The sequence below is a fragment of the Myotis brandtii genome, unplaced genomic scaffold, assembly GCF_000412655.1.
Source record: "Myotis brandtii unplaced genomic scaffold, ASM41265v1 scaffold24542, whole genome shotgun sequence".
NCBI classification, from domain to species: Eukaryota; Metazoa; Chordata; class Mammalia; order Chiroptera; family Vespertilionidae; genus Myotis; species Myotis brandtii.
In genome coordinates this window covers 1-7319 of record NW_005359286.1, presented here as the reverse complement: position 1 = coordinate 7319, position 7319 = coordinate 1, and the positions used below count along the sequence as shown (strand labels likewise).

The 7319-nt window shown below is 38.2% G+C and overlaps 1 long non-coding RNA gene across 1 annotated transcript; it reads left to right on the top strand.

Moving 5' to 3' along the window:
* Positions 1–2084: 2084 nt before the first annotated feature.
* Positions 2085–6967, top strand: LOC102256092. Its single transcript, XR_313641.2, has 3 exons — positions 2085–2305; positions 5308–5516; positions 6535–6967. It is a non-coding gene; the product is annotated as an uncharacterized LOC102256092 (long non-coding RNA).
* The last annotated feature ends 352 nt before the right edge of the window (positions 6968–7319 follow it).

Sequence of the window (7319 nt, the reverse complement as noted above, 5' to 3'; positions counted from 1 at the left end):
ATTTCTTCATGAAACAGTTTCAGTATTTGGTGTCCTTCTAGGAATTTGTCCATTTTTAATCTAATTCGTTGGCATACAGTTATTCATAGTATTGCCCTATAATCTCTTTTATTTCTGTGATGTCAATAGTAATGTCCCCTCTTTCATTCCTGATTTTAGTAATTTGAGTCTCCTGTCTTTTCTTCATGACCAGTTTAGCTAAAAGTTTGTCAAAATTGCTTATTTTTTCAAAAAACCAGCTTTTGCTTTCACTGCTTTCTTTGTATATTTTCCCATTACCTATTTCATTAATATCATTTATGAATGATATTTTTTCTTTTTTCTTGCTTTGGATTTAGGTTGTTCTTATTTTACAGTGTCCTAACGTGAAAGGATATTAATTGAGATCTGTTGTTTTCTTAGTGGTGCTCCAGGGCATGTTCTTATTTTACAGTGTCCTAACGTGAAAGGATATTAATTGAGATCTGTTGTTTTCTTAGTGGTGCTCCTGGCCATTCATATATATATATATATATATATATTTCTCAGAATATACTTTATTCTGTTGTCTGTATCTATGATGCAGTTTCTATTTTGTTTGTTAGTTTATTTTGCTCATTAAATTCCACATACAAGTAAAATCACATGGTATTTGTCTTCCTCTGAGTGGCTTATTTCACTTAGCATAATACTCTCCAGGACCTCAGACGTGACCAGGATTGAGAGAGTGAGTGAAAAAGGTGAAGAGATTAAGAAAAAAAAAAACCCAAACTCATATATACAGACAATAGTATTATGATAACTAGAGGCAAAGGGAGTGGAAAGGTAGGAGGGGATAAAGGAGGCTAAATGGTGACGGCAGGAGACTTGACTTTGGGTGGTAAACATACAATACAATATACAGATGATGTATTGCAGAATTGTACACTTGAAACCTATGTAATTTTATTTACCAATGTCACCCCAATAAATTCAATAAAATTAAAAAGAAAAAGAATATACCTCAAATTTTTGCCAAATTAATTCCAGTGAGATACAGAACTATTACTCCTGTAACTCTATTCCCTCTTACCCCCTTTTAGTGCTATTTTTTACATATATGTTACAAATTAAATCTATATATGTAACAGCCCCAACAATATATTTTGAAAGTTATTAACTTATATAATTTTATGTCTTGAAAGAAGCTGAAGGAGAAAGAATAAATGTATAGGGCTTGTTATATTAACTTTCTGACTTACAATATCTGGTTCTCTTTATTCCTATGAGTTCACCTTACCATCAGGTATCATATCTGTATTCTGTTATTGCTAAATATATCACATTTAAGTATGTCATGGGCCCTGCAATACAATTGTTGTATACAATTGTTTTTTAGATCAATTAAGAGAAGAAAAAAAATAATAAATCTGCATTTATACTGTATTTTATAATTACACCAGTTAAGAGAAGAAAGGAAAATAAATCTGCATTTATACTGTCTTTTATCGTTACACAATTCCCTTACTGGTATTCCTTATTTTTCCATATGGGTTTGTGTTACCATCTGAAGTCACTTGCTTCCTGCCTGAACGTCTCCTTTTCTGTTGTTTGTAAAGTCAATTTGCTAGCAATAAAGTTTCCTCAAGTCCCCACACTGTTTCAATAAAATCAGTTCTTTGGGGGAGGACTTCAGAGATCTCTGTGATGATGCACTGCCTCTCTCCCTGGACAAATATCTCTGAGCCACTGCTCCTCCCTGGGCAGGAGTGGTAGCCTCTGATCTTCCCCACTTGCCTCTCCCAGTTTGGAAACTCCTTCCTATAAGTGAGCCAAAGGGAGGGTGATCAGGCCAGGCAATCTCAGCCTGCTGTGCATCAGCTATAGCCTTCACTCTATGAGTGGGGCTGGGTGCAAGTTGGGAGCCCCAGGCTCCAGTGTCTGCAACTCAGTTGCTGGAGGGGATGAGAAACACTGGTGGCCTGCCTCTTCCAGTGACTTACCTTACCCTGCTTGAAAGAGGGAAGAGGAAGCCACATCTTGTTTACCACACTCATCAGGAGCCAGGAAGGGGCTTTTGTCAAACTGAACTAGTTAAGAAATCCTGTAAAATCCAGGAACCCTCCCATTTGCTGAGCTTTCAGAAATTCCTTTTATGGTTGTTGAGTCACTGCTTTGTAGCCAGTGCTTTCGGTTTCACGTTACTTAAAACCCTTCACTTCTAATTAAAGTGTTTTCTGAATTCCAGAAAGTCACATCACATCAGAGGGGAAATAAAAGTCGAAACATCCAGTGAAAGGCAGAGAAGTAACAAACCACTGCAACCAACACTGAGGGGGAAAAACAGGTAAGAACTTTATTTTCTCATCAAAGCAGCTTTCTCTCCACCTCTAAAGGACCTGTACTCTGAGAAATGGAGTCCAGGATAAGGTTGGGGCAGGGTGGGAAGGATTTACTAGGGTCAGTTCATTTTCCAAAGAACATGAGCATGAGGATAGGTTGCAGCAGAGCCCACGTGGGACAGGCAGTGAGGTGCAATCCCCTTGATAATCAGGTGGCAGCACATTCCTAAGTGTCACTACTGTGCTTGGAGGAATTAGGCAGCAGCAGACATGGGGCTAAGCTCAGAGTTCGAAATGCATTACAATTGTCTTTCTCTTTTGGCCAATATTGTGGTGGGTGCAGACACACTTAAATTACTGTTGTTTTTATGGAACTTGCTCAGTTCTAATCTGACTGCAGCTGACACACTGAAAGGGCTATAAATATGTTATTTTCGTGAAAAAAGAAGCATAGATAATGAGATGCAGCGTAAACAGCCACCTGACACTGTTAAAAAAGAAGAAAGAAAAACCTGAAACCCATAGTGAAAGATGGAGATTCACAAACACACCAGACATTTTAGTCATATAGATGAGCTTTGTTCCAAAGTTGGACTAGATTACTTCCTTTAGAAGTAACCCGTGTTCTGGTTGCTGGATGGAGGCTGGGTGAAAAAGGGGAAGGGATGCAAATTGGCAGTTACAAAACAGTCACAGGGAGGTAAACTCCTGCAAAAAGAATACAGTCAATAATATTGTAATAATTTTGTATGCTGCCAGATAGGTATTAGACCCATAGACGGGATCCTTTTAAGGTATACAAATGTCTAACCAGTGGTTCTCAACCTGTGAGTTGCGACCCCTTTGGCGGTCGAACAACCCTTTCACAGGGGTCGCCTAAGACCATCCTGCATATCAGATATTTACATTACGATTCATAACAGTAGCAACATTACAGTTATGAAGTAGGAACGAAAATAATTTTATGGTTGGGTCACAGCATGAGGAACTGTATTTAAAGGGCCAGAAGGTTGAGAACCACTGGGTACGCTGAAACTCATAATATTAATTGTCAGCTATAATTGAAAAATAACAAATTTTTAATAAAATAAAATGAAAAATAGCCCTGGTACACTAGATCCAATTTCTTAGGGCCGACTTCTTTCTTACCCCTTACAAGTAAAATTCGGCCCCACTACTTTACTAAAAAGTTTTCTCTTAAAAGAACCTGCATTGCTAAAGCCAACATTTGGTTTACCTGACCTCTCTGTGCTCTCAAGCATTTTTGTTCTTGCTTTCTGGAAACTGCCTCTGAATTCCTTAGCTTGGCATGAACTTTACTCATCACCTACTTCTCTGACAACCCTCTTTCTCTCTTTTTTCAGCTCTTCCTCTCCCTCTCTCTCCCCAGTTTTCTCCCTTCCTGTCTTCTTCCCGCTTCTCCTTCTCGTCTACCAAATGGAGAAACAGAACAAAACAGAAAACCTATAAGTGTATGATTAGAAATATATCTTCATCGAACAACCTTCTCCTTAGCTCTCCTGATCTTTTAATCCATATTTCATAGTCTTTGGTTCCCTTACACCACACACATGAATACACAAACATGGTTTTTAGCAACATTCAGTATTTGCAGTTATGCAGTCTTACCCCCTTTCACTTGAGGCTAATTTTTTGTGAAGCTAATGAAGTTGAAGTATAGAGCCCCTTGCTTGCACAAGCCCATACCAAGGCTTTGGGCAGGTCCAAGTCATGTTTTTCCTACAGACATACATTTTTATAAAATTTTCAAATGTAAGTTATATTAGTTCCACTTCCAGAATAGCAGTATAAGCAGTTCTGTGAACCTTCACTTCTGCAAAATAAGCACAACTAGTAGAAAAAAATACATATTTCAAACCTGTGAAAAAATGCCCTACCCAGTTTGCTCAGTGGTTAGAGTGTCAGTTCACAGACTGAAAGGTTTTGGTGAGGGCATATGCTGGAGGCAACCAATCAATGTCTCTCTCTCTCTTCGATGTTTCTCTCTCTGTCTGTCTCTCCCCCTCCCTTCCACTCTTTTAACAAATCAAATAATGGGAAAAAATCCTTGGGTGAGGATTGACAACAACAAATCTGTGAAAATTGTCCAAAAAGCATACATCAAATGATGAAACATATATTCACAAAAGTCTTTATTCATACTAGAATTAATGAATAAATATTGAAATTTTTACATATATCCAGGATGTAAACTACCCTCCAAATCATATTCTATTTTACATTTACTGTCTAGTTTAAGATTTTTTAAAAAATATATTTTTATTGATTTTAGAGAGATGACAGGAGAGGGAAAGAGAGATGAAAACATCCGTGATGAGAGAGAAACATCAATCAGCTGCCTCCTATGTGCCCCCTACTGGGAATCAAGCCCATAACCAGAGCATGTGCCCTGACCAGGAATTGAGCTGTGACTTCCTGGTTCATGGGCTGATGCTCAACTACTGAGCCACACCAGCTGGTCTCTCGTCAAAAATTTTAATGATAATCTAAAAAGAAAGTTTTCTATGGTAATTTAAAGATTTTGTTCATGAAAGTGGTTAAATTTTGATATCCTTGTCATACCAATTTTTTTTAATGTATTTTTATTGATTTTAGAGAGGAAGGGGAAGAGAGAGAGAGAGAGAGAGAGAGAGAGATCAATGAGGAGAGAGAATCATTGATCATCTGCATCCTGCATGGATCCCCCTGGGGATCAAGCCTGCAACTTCAGAATTTGCCCTGACCGAGAATTGAACCATAACCTCCTGGTTCATGGGCTAATGCTCAACCACTTTGCCACTCTTTTTTTAATGAACTATTTCAATTGAACTTCTGTAACTTTCTAAAATAATACAAATCTTGCCCTCATCCATCTCACTGTTGACACAGAACTTTTGGCCACATTGGGAAATATTATGACTCTACCTTTTTGATCAAAATAACCTGGTGAAAGTTCTTGATCTACTCAGATTGGAAATTCTAATCCACCCCATCTCTTTGCTTGCAGATAAGGTGACACCCTGGACATGGCCTCAGACATCCACATGCCAGGCCCGGTGTGCCTCATTGAGAACACTAACACGCAACTAGTGGTTAATCCAGAAGCTTTGAAGATCCTGTCTGCCATTACACAGCCTGTTGTGGTGGTGGCCATTGTGGGTCTCTACCGCACAGGCAAATCCTACCTGATGAACAAGCTGGCTGGGCAGCAAAAAGGTGAGGGGCACCAGCTAAGCTCTGCCAGATCCCTTCTCTCCACCCACACTCCCAACATGGAGTATGGTATTACAGGAAAAGCAAGTTAGAGATGTAGAGGAATATGGAAAGCTAACTTTTAATCTGTAGTTATGCTCTTATCTTTACTATAATCTGAAAGAGTCAACTCACTGTCTCTTCCCACTTTGCCTTAATTTCCCTTTTAAAAGCATAAATTTGTATTCCTTTCCTAGAATTTTATATTTAACTAGAGGCCCGGTGCACAAAAATTTGTGCACTCAGGGGGGAGGGGGGTTCCTCTTTGATCCACAAAAGCTTTAATTTTGAAGTCCAACTGATCTATTTTTCTTTTGTTGTTTATTCTTTGGTATCATATCCAAGAAATCATTCCAAATTCAATATTATGAAGCTTTCCCCCTACGTTTTCTTCTAGGAGTTTTATAGTTTTAGCTCTTACATATAGGTCTTTGAACTATTTTGGCTAATTGTTGTAGAAGGAAAGCTTTCCATTGAGTGAGATGTTCGCTGAAGGCTTTTAATATATATGGCCTTTATTATGTTACATTAGTTTTCTTGTCCTAATTTGTTAATTGTTTTTATAATAAAAATGTGTTGAATGTATTTGTGTATTGGATATTTGAATTTCTCTGTTTCTCTGTAAATTAATAATTGTTCTAGTTGTTTTTTAAATATGTTTTTATTGATTTCAGAGAGAAAGAGAGAGGGAGAGAGAGAGATAGAAACATCAATGATGAGAGAGAATCATTGATCAGCTGCCTCCTGCACACCCCATACTGGGGATGGAGCCCATAACCAGGGCATATGCCTTGACCAGCAATCAAACCATGACCGCCTGGTTCATAGGTCAATGCTCAACCACTGAGTCAGTGCCAGCCAGGCAACTGGTTGTAGTTTTGTTTTCTCTCTTCTTACCTTGATTATGTTAACTTTTATCTCCATTTTAAGACATATCTGCTATTAAAACTCCACTCCCTCTGTCTTCTCCTCTCCCCCTGAGGCTTCTCTCTGGGCTCCACGGTTCAGTCTCACACCAAAGGCATCTGGATGTGGTGTGTGCCTCACCCTAAGAAGCCAAACCACACCCTAGTTCTTCTTGACACTGAGGGGCTGGGAGATGTAGAGAAGGTATGTATTGAAGATTCAATTTGGGAACAATCCCTTCACTTCTGGGTATTCTCTACACTATTTAATTTTTACTCAAATAAGAGCTGGCACTAAACCATATGTGTTTTTTTCATTTCTGTTTACGTGCTAAGAGACCAAGTTTTGCAATCAGGGATCATGAAAATATAAGGGGGAATCGTAGAAGACTATAGTGGTCATTAGATAGTATTCTAATTATTAACAAGAGGCTGTAACAGTGATGGCGAACCTATGACACACGTGTCAGAGGTGACATGCGAGCTCATTTTTTTGGTTGTTTTTTTTGTTAAATGGCATTTAAATATATAACATAAATATCAAAAATATAAATCTTTGTTTTACTATGGTTGCAAATATCAAAAAATATCTATATGTGACACGGCACCAGAGTTAAGTTAGGGTTTTTCAAAATGCTGACATGCCGAGCTCAAAAGTTTCGCCAACACTGGGCTATAAGCTAAGCCAGTTAACACAGATGCATAAAGGTACCACAAACAAAATCAGCCATGAGTCCTAACCTGCAGAAAATTTGAGTTAAGGATTAATGTTCAGAAGTCCTAAATTGTTGTTTAAATATAAACTCTGTCATTAACATGGTGGCTTTAGCAAATTATTTCACTTCTTTTACCCTCAGCTTTC